Source organism: Phascolarctos cinereus, unplaced genomic scaffold, assembly GCF_003287225.1.
Source record: "Phascolarctos cinereus isolate Bilbo 61053 unplaced genomic scaffold, phaCin_HiC Scaffold_4;HRSCAF=312, whole genome shotgun sequence".
NCBI classification, from domain to species: Eukaryota; Metazoa; Chordata; class Mammalia; order Diprotodontia; family Phascolarctidae; genus Phascolarctos; species Phascolarctos cinereus.
Window position 1 is genome coordinate 237,288,861 of NW_027555847.1, and position 16,212 is coordinate 237,305,072.

The 16,212-nt window shown below is 40.7% G+C and overlaps 1 protein-coding gene across 6 annotated transcripts in view; it reads right to left on the reverse strand.

The window, feature by feature from the left end:
- The window catches only part of SPIN1 (spindlin 1), a 130,650-nt gene extending 115,764 nt beyond the window's left edge, over window positions 1-14,886 (reverse strand). For 2 of the 6 annotated variants that reach the window (XM_021009563.2, XM_021009557.2), the window contains exon 1: window positions 14,182-14,271. The gene's annotated coding sequence lies outside the window, so the exon portion shown is untranslated. Of the gene's footprint in view, window positions 1-12,961; window positions 13,191-14,181; window positions 14,272-14,592; window positions 14,735-14,831 lie in introns of those variants that run through there. The other 4 variants (XM_021009559.2, XM_021009558.2, XM_021009562.2 and 1 more) reach the window with 4 other exon arrangements.
- Between the last annotated feature and the right edge of the window lie 1,326 nt (window positions 14,887-16,212).

Below are 16,212 nucleotides of genomic sequence, written 5' to 3' on the forward strand. Positions count from 1 at the left end.
TTACCAACTTTGGATAAATGGCCAAAGGATATGAACAGGCAATTTTCAGAGGAAGAAACTAAAGCTATCTTTAGTCACATAAAAAATTTTCTAAATCACTATTGATTAGAGAAATGCAAATCAAAATGACTCTGAGGTACAGGCTAACATGACAAAACAGGACAATGATAAATGTTGGAGAAGATATGAGAAAATTGGGACACTAACGCACTGCTGATGGAGTTGTGAAGTGATCCAACCATTTTGGAGAAAAATTTGGAACTGTGCTTAAAGGGCTATATAATTGCAATACCACTTCTAGGTCTGTATCCCAAAGAGATCAAAAATGGGAAAAGGACCCACATGCACAAAAATATTTATAGCAGCTCTTATTGTGGTGGCAAAGAATGGGAAAGTGAGGAGATGCCCATCAACTGGGGAATGGCTGAACAAGTTGTGGTATATATAATGGAATACTATTGTGCTGTAAGAAATGATGAGGAGGCAGAGCCAAAATGGCAGAATGAAAGCAGTGGCTTGCTTGAGCTCTCCCCCAAACTGCTCCAAATACCTGTAAAAAAATGGCACTAAACAAATTCTAGAGCACCAGAACTCAGGAAAAGACAGAGTGAAACAAATCTCCAGCCCAAGACAACCGGACAGGTGATTAGAAAGGTCTATTGTTCCCAGCTGGGAGAGGAACGCAGTTCAAAGTGGGCGTGCAGGCAAAACAGGCCTCAGCGAACCTGGAACAGCCCTCAGAGGACTGAATCATGGGCAGCTGTGGTGGTTTCCAGACTTCTCAATCCACAAACACCAAAGACAACTTAAAAGGTCAGTAGGAAAAGTCTATGACTGCAGTGAGAGAGAAGCTCAGTCTCAGTCCTAGCCGCAGCCCTGGCAACTACTTCCAGAGCTTCTGGCCCACAGGCTGAGGTGGAATTGAGTGGCTGATCAGAGGGGGATTACAGGGATCTTCTGCTGATGGTGAGGCAGGATTCTCTTGTTTTACCTATGCTTGGATCTGGGTCACAGTTCTGGATGGCAATCCTGGGGCCAGGAGGAGCACTTACATGGTGGAGCTCAGAGTGGTGGTGAAGAGGGAATCGTCTTCCTAGTTCCAAAGCAGAAAAGAGTGCTTGTGGTCACTCACAGACCAGAGCAAAGGCCAGGAAAAGGAGTAAACACACCTTGCCCTTGATCATACCACCTTTAAAGAACTGAAAACTTACAGGTCCCTAGAACTATCTCTGAAAACAGCTGCACAACAGCCCCCAAGCTTGGGAGAGTACACTCTCCATACTGGAAGCACACCCCTACCTTAAGGAAGAGTTTATAACTCAAGTAATCGGCTGGGATCATGGGCAAACAAAGGTGGGAAAAAAAAAAGACAGACCACAGAATCTTTCTTTGGTAACAAAGAAGATCAAAACATACAACCAGAAGAAGACAAAGTCAAAGCTCCTACATCCAAAGCCTGCAAGAAAAATATGAATTGGTCCCAGGGCCAGGGAAAAACTCAAAAAGGATTCTGAGAAGCAAGTAAGAGAAGTAGAGGAAAAACTGGGAAGAGAAATAAGAGTGATACAAGAAATCATCAAAAATAGTCAACCAGTTGCTAAAGGAGACCTAAAAAAATGAAGAAATAACACCTTAAAAAATAGACCAATCAAAATGGCAAAAGAACTCCAAAAAGCCAAAGAGGAGAATGCCTTCAAAAGCAGAATTGGCCAAATGGAAAAGGAAGTCCAAAAGCTCACTGAAGAAAACACTTCCTTAAAAATTGGAATGGAGCAACTGGAAGTTAGTGACTTTATGAGGAATCAAGACATTGTAGAACAAAACCAAAAGAATGAAAAAAATAGAAGACAATGTGAAATATCTCATTGGAGAAAACAACTGATCTGGAAAATAGATCCAAGAGAAATAATTTAAAAATTATATGAAAGCCACGATTAAAAAAGAGCCTAGACATCATCTTTCAAGAAATTATCAAGGAAAACTGCCCTGATATATTAGAACAGAGGTAAAATGAAATTGAAAGAAGATCCAAAGGAAAACTCCTAGGATATTGTAGCAATTCCAGAGTTCCCAAGTCAAGGAGAAAATATTACAGCTGCCAAGAAACAATTCAAGTACTGTGGAAACACAATCAGGATAACACAAGAAGAAGCAGCTTCTACATTAAGGGAAGAGGGCTTGAAATATATTCCAGGAGGAAAGGAGATGGATTACAACCAAGAATCACCTACCCAGCAAACTGAGTATAATCCTTCAGGGGAAAAAATGGACATTCAGTGAAATAGAGGACTTTCAAGCATTCTTGATTAAAAAACCAGAGCTGAACAGAAAATCTGACTTTCAAATACAAGACTTAAGAGAAATATGAAGAGGTAAATAGGAAAGAGACATCATAAGGGACTTATTAAGGTTGAGGTGTTTACATTCCTGCATGGAAAGATGATATTTGTAACTCATGAGACCTTTGTCAGTATTACGGTAGTTGGAGGGAAAAAATTATATGTATATATGTATATAGATAGATAAATAGATGGCACAGGGTGAGTTGAAGATGAAGGGGTGATATCCAGAGAATAAAATTAATGGGTGAGAGAGGATTATAGTGAGAGAAGGAGAAAGGGAGAGGTAGAATGGGGTAAATTATCTCCCATAAAACAGACAAGAAAAGGCTTTCATAGTGGAGGGGAAGGTGAGAGGGAATGAGTGAATCTTATTCTCATAGGATTTGGCTTAAGGAAGGAATAACATACATACTCAACTGGGTATGGAAATCTATCTTAACCTACAGGAAAATAGGGGGCAAAGGGAACAAGAGAACAGGGAAACGATAAAGGGGAGGGCAGATTGGGGGAAGGAGTAATCAAAAGCAAACACTTCTAAGGAGGGACAGAGTCAAAAGAGAGAATAGAATAAATACGGGGTGGGATAGGATGAAGAGAAATATAGTTTTCCACAGCACGACTGCTATGGAAGTGTTTTGCATGACTACACAAGGATAACCTCTACTGAGATGCTTACCTTCTCAATGAGGGTAGGGGGGGAGGGAGAAAATTTGGAACCTAGTTTTAAAACCAAATGTTAAAAAAAAATTGTTTTCACATGCAACTGGGAAATAAGATATACAGGCAATGGAGTATAGAAATCTATCCTGCCCTATGGGAAAACTGAAGGAGAAGGAGATAAGAGAAGGAGGGAGGCAGAGATAGAAGGGAGGGCAGATTAGGGGAAGGGGTATTCAGAATGCATGCCACTTTGGGGTGGGAGGAGGGGTGAGATGGGGAGAAAAAAATTAAAATAAAAAAAGAAATGACGAGCAGGCAGACTTCAGAAAAACCTGGAAAGACTTATATGAACTGATGCTGAGTGAAATAAGCAGAACCAGGAGAACTTTGCACACAGTAACAACCACATTGTGCGATGACTAACTTTGATAGACTTGGCTCTTCTCAGCAATGCAAGGATTTAAGACAATTCCAAAAGATTCATGATGGAAAATGCTATCCACATCCAGAGAAAGAACTATATAAAAACCTGAATAAGAATGACACAAGATGAGAAAGAATGGGAGGGTTACAATCTGCATCTGTCAAGGGAGTAATGTAGGTTATTCATGAGCTCATGGATCCAAAGTATAACAATCCACATACAGTAAAGACATTTATACACTGATAGACCCTAATATGTTCAAAACCACACTTTCGAACAAATATGACTTTTGGGCCACATCAGTTCAAAATATTTACTATAATCTCTATAAGTTATTCTTAGACAAGCTCTTCATCTAGCCACAAGATATAAGATAAGGAAAATATTTCTTTTCTTAGGTAGAGATGGGATTTTACCAGTTGCATGGACAACTTTTTTAATTGATATGGTTTTGAAACAGACATTTTCCAACATTCAAATAAACTTATAAACTACATTACTGGAAAAGAGTCTATTGTTAAGAGAAATGATGTACCTTTTATTTTGTTAAGTTTTACTAGCCTTTTTCCACCTCCCACATACACTCCCTTACAAAACTGACCAAAAAAAGGCTTAGATGTGATAGCAAATATAAGCTTCAACCTCTGCTCTTTGGGACCAAGATTAGTCTGGGACGCCAGTCTGAGTTAGGCTGTGCCTTTTTAATGCTGTTTTTATCTACATTACAGTAGCTGTACATATTATTATTCCATTTAAAGCAAGTAGGTGGCACACTACATAGACTGTTGGGCCAGGAGTGAGAAAGACCTGAGTTCAAATCCAGCCTCAGCCACTTTATTACTAGATGTAGGAACATGGGCAAGTCACTTAAGCAGTCTACATCAGTTTCCTCAACTGTAAAATGAGCATAATAATAACAGCACCTATTTCCCAAGACTGTTGTGAAGATCAAATGAGATAATATTTATAAAGCATTTAGCATAGTGCCTGGCACATAGTGGGCACTTAATAAATGCTTGTTCCCTTGCTTCACTCTGCATCTCATAGGATTCTTCCAATGTTTCTCTGAATTCCTGTAAAACTTTCTAAAAATTTATTTTCATTTAGTATTTTATCTTTCCCCAGTTACATGTAAAAATTTTAACATTCTTTCCTATAAAATATTATTCCATTGCATTCACACTCTAAGTTGTCCAAACATTCTTCAACTATCAGGTGTCCATTTTGTTTCCATTTTTATATAACCACAAAAATTGATACAATAAATATTTTTACCTATTTAGAGTATAAAACCAGTAAACTCTAAATTGTTTTCTAGAATGGTTACAATCTCACAAGTACAAAAATTGCATACAAAAAGCATATGTCCTTTAATGTATTTAATGACAGGTATTATTTCTTTGAGACGATTTTATCTACACTGTTGCAGTCACTGTGTACACTGTTCTTTTGGTTCTGATTCTGTGCCTCTTCCCCTTCTTCTCCCACACTGATATTCTCTGAATTCTTCATATTCATCTTTGCTTATACTGTAGTGATCTTCATACCACACTATGTTCAGCCATCCTTCAATAAATGACATGATTTTGTTTCCCACTTTTATTATAAAAAATATTATGGAAGCACTTATCTCTTTTTGCAATCAATAACTCTTTATCACTCTCTTCTAGCCATCAATAACTTTGTTGAGACTGTAAATTCCACTAGTAGAATACCTAATTAAGAGGCTGAGAATAATTTTACAATTTCACCTGCAATGAATTAGCAAACCTGTCTTCCCACAACCTCTTCAATCCAGTCAACAAGCATTTATTAAGCACCTACTCGTGTACCAGACACATGGCTCTATGTGGGGGATACAAAGAAAGGCACGAGACAGCAGGAACTGTTAGCTCAGTCTAATAGGAAAGACATGAAAATAACTACGTACAAACAAGTCATAAGATAAACTGGAGATAATGAATAGAAGAAAGGCATTAGATCAGGAAAAGCTTCTTCTAAAACATAACATTTTAGCTGGGACTTGAAAGAAGCCAGGAGGCAGAGATGAAGATAAAGAGCATTCTAGGCATGAGGAACAGCCTATGAAAATATCTGGAGTCAGGGCAGCTGGGTGGCACAGTGAATAGAAAGCACCAGCCCTGGAGTCAGGAGGACTGGAGTTCAAATGCAGCCTCAGACACATAACACTCACTAGCTGTGTGACTCTGGGCAAGTCACTTAACCCCAATTGCCTCAAACAAAAAAAAGGAAAGAAAAGAAAGTGTCGAGTCAGGAAATGAAGTGTATTATTGAAGGACCAGCGTCACTGCACTACATTATGTGGAGAGGAATCAGGTATAAGACACTGGAAGAGTAGGAGGGGGCCAGGTTTGAATATCAAAACAAAATTCTATATATTGGATACTGGGGGTGAAAGGCAGTCATTGGAGTGTACTAAACAAAAGATGACATAATCAGATCTGCACTTTAGGAAGATCGATCTGATAGCTTATCGGATAGTCCCAAGTAGAAAGAGATTTGAGGCAGGGAGAGCAGGCATCAGGCTACTGAAATAGTCCAGGTGTAAGATGAGGGCCTTCACGAGGGCACTGGTAGCAGTGTCATAGAAAAGAAGGGGGCATATGAGAGATACTACAAAGGTAAAACTGACAGACTGGCAACAGATTGAATGGGAGGAGAGGAGGATAGAGGGGTGAGAATGATGAATGAAGAATGGCCTGAGGAAGTGAGAGGATGGCAGTAGCAACAGACAGTAACAGAGGAGCTTAGGAAGGGAGATGGCTTGGGAAAAAAGATGATGATTTCAGTTTTGAACATGCTGACTGTAAGATGTCTATAGGATATCTAGTTTAAGTTATCTCATAAAGAGGCAATTGCAGATGTGAGTCTGGAAGTTAGGAAAAAAGTTAAAGCTGGATAAGTGGATCTGAGAATCATCAGAATTAGAAATGATCATTGAAACCATGGGAGTTGACATCGCCAAGTGAAATGCAGAGGTGTAAAACCTGAGGTCCAAATCACATTCAAAAGTAACTGAGAAATGTTTAACAAAATACATAAAAATACAACATAGATAATGTTGGTTTGTGGCTTTCTAAGTCAATATGTAGCTGCTGAGATCTGTTTCTATTTGAGACTGATGCCACTGGTAAGAACAAAAACCTTAAGGGACAGTTTTCCCATCTTTGCTACTTTGATAGTTATGCCAGCTTAGGATTGTTTTGATTTTTATTTCTCTGATTAGTGATTTTGGATATTTTTTCAGGTATTTAATCATGGATTGCTTCTTTTGCAAATCGTGAGATTGGAGGGAAATGGTTCTTAATCTTATAGATCTGTCAATCCCTTCTAGGTTCTCAATGTCAGATATTTATGAGTTGTTTAATGCAAAGTTTCTTCCCAAATCTTACCTTTTCTTGTACTTCTAACTGAGCTGATTTGATTTGATTTGTGCAAAAGCATTTTTAATGGGGCAGCTAGGTGGCACAGTGGATAGAGCACGGCGCTGAAGTCAAGCGGACCTAAGTTCAAATCCAGCCTCAGACCAAACACTTGACACTTACTAGCTGTGTGACCCTGGGCAAATCAGTTAACCTCAGCTGCCTTAAAAAAAAATTTCAAAAAAAAAAAGCTTTATTACTTTATGTAATCAGTGTTATGTTTAACTGTGACAGTTAAACTACGCTCTAAATTTTTTATGACATAACTTTCTATATTCAGACCATTATCTATTCATAATTTTTGTAACAATACAAGTTATAACATTCTTATCTAAACTTATTTTTCAGTGAACTACTTTCCAGTTTTTCAAGCACTTATTATACAATGGAGTTCCTTTAGTCAGTAATTTGTTCTCTTGTTTTTTTTAACACTATGCTGTTGCACATATTTTTTCCCTAGATTCTACCTATCTTGTCTTAAATCCACTTTCATAATTCTACATATTTTATTTTATGCACTTAAAAAAATTCTGAGTCCATATGCATCACTAGATTGCTAAAGGAGTTCATTAACAGCTCTGTCAATTCCTTATAGTTTGAATACCAGATATTTATCAGCTATCTAGTGCAAGGTTTATCCCCCAAGTTCCCAAAAAATTAAGATCCCCTGGTCTAAAATACCTTGTATGTAAAAGACTCTCATTAAATCTACATATCTCCAAAGAATGTAAAGGTAAAGCTTGGTTGAATTATGCAAATTTAAAGAACATTCCTTGAGGAAGAACTAAGAGACTCTTATATTGGAAAAAAATTCTGAAGGACAGATTCAAGAGAGCTCTGACAAGTAAAAGATTTTAAAAGTAAAGGAGGTGGGAGAATCAAAAGAAAGTGTCCTGAGACAAGAGTTATGGTCCTAACATAGTCTACTTCAGGTTAATAACTTGAGTAACCACAATGAAGTCAAGTGGCTATAAAACAATGCCTTGATATGATTTCTTGACAGAAACAGCTTTAAAACAGTAGATTACACACAGTAGGTGCTTAGTAAATATTTACTTCTGTGGCAAACAGCAGAAACTTTCTAAATGAGCATGAGATTAAGAAACACATAAAAAAGAACCCATGCACTTGACAAAAATATTTGTCACCGTCATGGAAGAAGGTCTTTACAATATCCAAATGAAAGACGGATTCCCAATAGTGAGGTCTGTCCTCCAGCTGCCCGTTGAAATTGATATTAACTGTGCAAGCCCTGGAATGTTGCAGATTTTCCTTTCAAACTGCTCAATTTGACCTAACTATTCACACAAGAAAAACAAAGTACTCTATGATTTACAGTTATCAGCATTATGATATAAAATCGGATAAACAATAAACTTCATCCAGAATTGAAAAAGAGGAAGAGAAGGGCAGCTAGGTGGCACAGTGGATACAGCCTTACTCGAGTCAGGAGGACTTCAGTTCAAATCCAGCCTCAACCACTTGACACTTATATGTGACCACCCTGGGCAAGTCACTTAACCCTGACTGCCTCACCAAAAAAGAAAAAAAAAAGGAAGAGAAGTGGCTTGATTACATTGGAATGCTTTCAATGACCAAATGACCACAACAAGCTTATCACCGAAACAAACAAAAAAATCTTCCTAACTTCAATAAACTTACAATGACACTACAAATCACGAAATACAACAATCTTCAAGGAATGAGTGTTACCCAAAGGGCAATGAAGAGATTACATGATGGGCATAAAAAAGCCACCGAATTTTATAAACAAATTGTACACTAAAAGTGCTGTGAAAGGGAAAAGTGGGTGCCAAAGGTGGGACAAATTAGGATTCACTAGAGACAAAAGGAAATATAGTTTGTATCCAGAGTGAAGGATGCTGAAGAAAAGAACAAAGAAAGATATCAGATTGGAAGACAGAAAGAAACCACGAGAGGCAGAGATACTCTATATAGGAGAATTAAAGCAATAATTTAACTTACATTTATGTAAGACTTTATGGATTGTCAAAAATAACTTTACAAACAGTATTTAATTTGAACCTATTATTCTCAGCCTTAATTCTCTAGTGTTATATGACTTGCCCAAGGTCATATGACTAATAAGTGGTAGTGTCAGTATCAGAAGCTATTCAATTCAATACATACTTATTAAGTACCTACTATGTTCCAGGTCCTAGGCTAAGCCCAAGAATCTGACTGGTCTGACTCCAAGTCCAGTGTTCTTTCCCATTAGATATGCTACCTCTCTTACATTAATTACCACAATTTCAGTATGATAAATTTTTCTGAGGAGGGAGGTTAGAGTCAAACCAAAAGATACCATTAGAAAAAGGATCACAAGGATGGATATTTTATTCAAACAACTGACAAGCATCTATTAAACACCTCCTATACTGTTTAAGCACTAGAGACACAAAGACAAAGGTGAAACAGCCTCTGCTCTCAAGGAGCTTACATTCTAATGGAGGTGATAACACGTTCAAAAAATGTAAATATAAATGCATACATAGGGCAGTTTTGGGAAGGAAGGCACTATTAGCTGGAGGATCAGGACTCACATAGAAGGTGGCAGTGAAACTTAGTTTTGAAGAAAATCAGGGATTCCAAGGAGGGAAGAAGAAAAGGAGCAAGGGATAATTTCAAAAGTAGAAGCTAGACAATGAAAAAGACTCTAGACAAGGAAAGCATCTGATTCTATAAAACCATGGTTATGACAGGATCACTCAAGATTATTTTGATTTGTATTTCCCCAGTTCTAGGATCCTTGCAAGAAGAATGCAAAGATAAGAAGGAGCCTAGCTGTGAAGAGCCAAAGAGAAGAGCTTATCCTAGAGATAAGAAAGAGGAGACATTACTGTTTACTGAATGGGGCTGGATAACATGGTCAGACCTACACTTTTAAGAAAATCCCTTTGGCAGCTAGATGGAAGATAGATTGGAACACAAAGAATTAAGCTAGGAGGCTAAATAGGAGGCTCTTCCAATATTCCCTCCACGAGAGCTCTATATGCACAGAGATGGAGATGCTATGGAGGTTGTAAACAAAATTAGGCATTTGGGTCCATTCCCGGATTGACAAGAGAAGTAAGAGGTTTAGCTGGAGGTTTGTCTCCTCTTCTACTGTGTGAGAATAACCTGTAGAAAAACCTGGCAAAAGTGAATTTAAAATACATGCTTTACCAAGTTAAAGATAGCTGTGGCTTAGTCTTAAGTGCTTGAAATGCCATTCCATTTGGTCACATCAGTGGAAATTTAATGACAGCCTGTGGGAAAAATTACTTTATCCAAACTTTATAAAGATATTTCAGCATCAAGATACCACCAGATCACAACATAGTAGAGGGGAAAAAGTTATAAATGAGGAAAACAAAGATTGGTATTTAGTACTCAAATGATTATCCCTATCTTTTAGATGGGAAAGTGAGGTTCAGAAAGGTTAAGTGACCACTACCCAGCAACATGTTTAATAAATGCTAGAATTGGGACTTGACTCCAAATCTTCTAAGTCCAAGTCAAGTATAACAGCCCTTCACTCCTATTCTCTCTGCTGCTCTATGATGGTAAGTTTGACCAATCTCATACTCAAGTTCAGCTTCATGAGATGTCTAAGGAGCTAACCACCATATATATATATATATATATATATATATATATATATATATATATATATATATATATATATATATATATGTATATACATATGTGGTTATATATATATGTATATATATATATGGTTTCTCAGAATTCATTCCTTTTTACAACCAATTTACGAAGTAACTTGTAGAACACCCTATTGCCAACATAAAATGACAGATGGTATTATTTCTTAAGACATCAAATCAACCTAATCCAAACTTTAACAGCTCTTTTCAGCAAACAAAGAGCCAGATCAGGAGCAATCTCTATAAATGTCCAAACCACACCATCAGTGAAGCCTCTCTCAATTTTTCGAAGTACAAGAACATTCTAGACAACAAAAAATTCAGTTAATAAGCAAGGACACAAAGTACTAATATTTTCTTATGAATTGAGATTAAAAACATTATATGAAACAAACTCACTACATTCCAGAACTATAAGATCTAAAAAAACAGCTTTAAATGTGGTAAATTTAGTTACTTCTACCTTACTTTTGTCTAGCTATTTCTCTTCCAGACATTTAATTATCATGCTTAATAGTGATTCTACTAATATGCTCTGTCCATATTTCCACAGTACTGTAGGTTTGTTTACATGACATTTCCTTTCAGCCATCACTCTGCTCAAACAGGCAACTTGGTATAACTAATAGCAAAGAAACAAAAATCAAAAATTTAACTTTAAGACCTAAATAAGGATTAATGAGGAAATGACCTAACTTGACATATATTCTCTTACTAGAATAAAATGATCACTATATTGGGTAATGAAAATTCTACTATGAATTACTATTTTGGTCCATTATTAAATATCCACACAAAGCCAAATATTTTATGACCTCTTTGTGAAACTTCTACAACCTTCAAATGAGTACTTATAAACACTGTATCTAAATGTTAACTCCAAAGCCAAGATCAGTGTTTACTTAATTAACAAAAGCTTTGTAAAAACCAATTACAGTATTTCCATCTCTCCCTATGGTAACAGCATAGTTCCTTCTAGAAACTTCTAACAAAAGTTACATAGTATTTCATTTACTTTTTTTATAGGTCATATACTATCACACAATGAAACTTTAGACTACATGTACATCAAATGGTAAAGTGAGGCAACCTTCTGGAGCGATAGTTTCTAATGTTACTGCTTTTCAGCCTTATTACCCAAACTCTTAAAACATTCATGATGGCATTTACCGTCAGCTTTACAATTCACTTTAAGTTATTTTATTATTTATAATATTAAATGGACGAATAGAGAAGCAGATATGAGTACATAAGACATAAGTGAATACAGAGCCAGTCTCAAAGTTAGGAAAACTTAGGTTCAAGTCTGGCCTCCAGTGTCATCCCAAGCAATTCTCCAAAACAGGGGTTCTTAACCTTAACATGAACAACCCCCTCCTTCAATGTTTTAAATGCATAAAATAAAATATATAGGATCACAAAGGAAACCAATTATATCAGAATGAAGGTTTTTTTTAATTTAAGCTCACAGACCTCAGGTTAAGAACTAAGACCAAGTTGCAAAGCAGGTGCCAATCTGTTTCCTCATGGGGAGTTTCCTGTGTCAATAAAATCACAGGTCCAGCCCCTTCCTCCCCTTAAAACACACACACACAACACACACACACACACACACACACACACACACACACACACACTCTTTTAGCAAAATATGCTCAAGGTCATTTTAAATCAGTTAAGTGTATACAAAAAAGAAATTTACTTTAACCACCATTAACGTAGTAATGAAGTGAGCAAAGGACTGCTTAGATGTTAGTGAAACCAGGAGAGGGTGCTATGAATGCCCAAGGTTCCCAGAGCAAGCGATACAAGCTAGCCTATTTTATTGGAAGCAACAGAAAACATGCCTTTGCTAGTTACACTTAACAATCTCACTGGGGTGGAGGCCTCGAAATCTGATTAACTAACACAATACATCTCAGATTTGATGTAATAGTCACCAGAGTAAGTCCATCCATTAAAAAAAAAAATCGACACTGCAAAAAAGATTTGGCAAGATTTAACATCAGTCCCTGAATAACATGGTCCTGACAGCCCCTTAAACAGTGAAGACATAGTATTAGGGAGGGGAAAAACAGGTATACTGGAAGAGTCGTCATAATTTTATCCTACAAACACTTACGACGGAATTTTTGCAACTGATCCCTTGCAATGAATGAGTCGCATCCTGAAAAGAAAAATGGCCCCACAGTATTTTGCAATACTAGAATATTTTATCTTTGCCAACAATTTTGGTGCATCATTCTCCACCCTCTCCTCCCTCCCCCCCAAAAATACGCAGACAACAATCTACCCTCAATTACAGAGCTAACCTCATACCCCACTGCTTCCGTAGCCTTGCACATAATCCAAAGCCTCTTTCGTTTCTGATTTATTTTGTTTGCAAACAAGCGAAAGGCGAATGCTCCAAAGCAAGGACCTTACCCTTGAAATCCCGCCATGCACGCAATAAAGAGGGCGAATCTCCTTCCTCCTGGAAAGGGGGGAGGAGAGGAGAACGGGGAGAGGGGGAGGAGATGCTAGACGAAAGGAAGTAGGAAAAGGAAACAAAAGCAGGAGGGAATGGAGCCTAAGAAGCTGAGACAGAGGGAGGCGTCGAGGCTGGTGGAGTCGAGGGAACCGCGTCAGCCATGTTGTGTGTGTGTGTGTGTGTGTGTGTGTGTGTGTGTGTGTGTGTGTCCGGTATTTACAAAGCTACGGCTGCAATAGCGCTTTCGAGTCTTGGTACAGGAAAGGGGGAGATGGGGGCCAGCGGGGGGCGGGGAGAGAAGAGACGGGCTGAGGGGAGGGGGAGGAAAAGGGGAGGGGGTGCAGACAAGAGGGAGAAGGAAAGAAGGGGACAGCGGAGAAGCAGCAGCAGACAAAGGAACCCAGCAATGCCTGCCTGCCTGCCTTTCCATACACACACAAACACACACACACTCGCGCTCACACACACATACACATACACTCCCCTCCCCCTTTGCTCCAGCAACTTCAAGCCCCGCAATCAGTGTGTGTGAACTCCAGAGCCGGGAGCGGCGTCAACACCAGCTCCCTCTCCAGTCTCAGCCTCTCACAGCACCGACGCCACAGCTCCGACAACGCACAACACCCCGCCCCTGCTGCAATGCAGCCCCATTCTGCCAGATCCGCCTGCCCCCCCTTAAAAAAATCCCACTCCCCTTCCCCCCACTCCGACTTTCAGGGGCAAGAAAAGACGACAAACACAAATTCTTGCAACCAGCCCCCTCCCCCAGCCCGAACCAATCCCCCGCAGGGCTCGCGGGGGCCTAAGAGCAGGGGAGCTAGAGCATCACCACAAGGGGGAGCTGGTGGGATGCAGGTAAGGGGGAGGAAAGCGGAGAAGGATCGGGGCGGAGTGTGTGGGACAAAGAACCGAGACCCGGACGGGGGGCGGGGGGGGCTGCTTCGGGGCGCAGCTCAGGACAGCTGAGGCGGCGGGGCAGAGAGGTCCCCGAGGCGTGGGGGGGGAGGGTGGCGGAGGCAGGACAGCGCCTCCCTGCGGGCGCAGGAGGCGGAACAACTACGCCGCGGCTCCCTCCGGAACTGTTCCCCAGGCTACAGAGGAGCAGCCCCCGGGGCTGCCGCGGTCTCCACCCCGGCTCGCTCCCGCCCTCCCCCGGGGCCGCCTCCTTTCTTACCTGGGCCGGTGCGGGCTGGAGGAGCGAGTCCCCCGAGTCGGGTCTCCGTCCTCGGTGCGGGAAGAGCCGGGCTAGGAGCGGCTGCGGCTTTACAAACTGCCCCCCCGAGGCTGCCCAGGGGCGGTTTAGGGGGGCTTCCCGCCTGCGCCCCTGGACGCCGCCGCCGCTGCCCTCACCCACCCCTGCTCCCGGAGCTCAAACTTCCCAACTCGGCCTCTTAGCCGCTGCTGCTCCTACTGCTGCTGCCTGTCCGCGGCGGCGGCGACGGTGGCGGCGGCTCCAGCTCGCTTCTCGCCCCCCCTCCGCCTCCGTCTCCACGGCGGCTTCTCTGCCACATTTGGATCCCCACCCCACCCACCCCCCTCCTCCTTCTTCTCCTCCTCCTCCTCCTCCCCTCCTTCCGTGTCTTACTCTCCGCTCTGGCGTGCCTGCCAGGATAGAGGCCTCACCTTCCTGCCAAATAGTGAGCCGCCCGCATCGAGCTGTTCAAAACACGCTCACCCATACCCACGGCCCCTCCTCCCCTTCCCAAAAACCAAAGCCAGACACCCAGCCTTCCCCTCCCCCACCTTCTACTTCCCACACACAGCTCCCCTCCCCCCTCCCTCCCCAGTCGCCAGCCTCCTAGAGCGCAGGCGCATTCAGCCCACCGAAATGCGACAGGGAGAGCGTAGGAAACCAACAGCCTCGCCAGTCTGGCCGGGATCGAGCTGCGCAGCCGCAAAGAGAAAGCAGCAGGATTTTTTTTTTCCTTCCATGCCCTTGCTACCTGGTGGGAGGAGGGAGTGGCCGAAGGAATTAGAGGGAAACTGGAAGATGGGGGAGGAGTGATATCGCTGCGGAGAACTAGAGGAATGTCATTCATGCTCCAGGGCTTTTAGGAGGTGAAGGAATTGTGGAGGCAGGTTTTCCTAAAATCCAGTGGCTAGTCGGAAGGTGATTTGCAGATGTTCTCTTTAAATCTAAAATTTAAAAAGATGCTGGTCTCTGTTGTTTCAGTTCGAATATACCCCTCTACCAAATCAGAATACAAAGGTAATTTCGTTTATGAAACTGGCTAGGATTGTAAAACAACCACAGGCAAAACGATGAACAGAAAACAGATTTGCTCTGTACCACTCAATTTAAGCTTCGTTTTTAGAGGATTTTAATCTACGAAATGTCTCATTGCTGAAGGAGGTCTTCTGAGCTACTAAGTATTCCCACTAAGATAGACCATTCCAACTATTCCATTTCTAAGGTGCTCAGTAAAACATTCTTTTCTTCCCACCTAGCCATACATTGCCTCCTCTCCACAATTTTGGGATTTAACACTCTCACATCAAGTAGAGGGGGTGTTTTGTTTGATTTTTCTCTGGCTCTAAGACCAACCCGGAAAGCATTAGACCAGTAAATCACACCTTTGTAATCATGTTTTATTTTATAACTATTGTACTATTACTATCTTCTCCAAAACTATCATATCAGTCAAACAAGAAATGGTTTTTATTCTCTTCTCCCTCTCTGTTCCTTCTCTTGGTCACCCGATCAGCTTCCAATGATTTAATTATCTATGCATATGACTTGTCTATATAACTCATATCTTTACATTAAGTCCCAGGATTTCCTCTGAGTTTCAGTCCTGCCTCAATGCCTATTGGACATTTCAAACTGGATGCTCTGGAGACATCTGAAACTCATTATGTCTAAAACTGAACTCATTATATTTCACCTAAACCTTCTCCTTGTCCAAGCTTTCCTATTTCTGTCTAGGGCTGAGACATCCTGAAAGTCTCCCAGTTTTGTAATGATGTGATCTCTGATTCTGAACCCCTGTAGGCCATCACCCAAACCCCATTCCTCACCCATCCCAAAGTCTCAATCTAGTGCTACCCACCCTTCCACCAGTGTTATTCCATCCTCTGGAATGCCTGTTCCATAGGGGGGGAAAAACCCCTTCATCCTAAATTTTTTCCTTTCCCTCTGTTTCCACCTTCTAGCAATCAAAGAAATCTGATTCCCTAACTAATGACATGGCCCCCCGGTCACCCT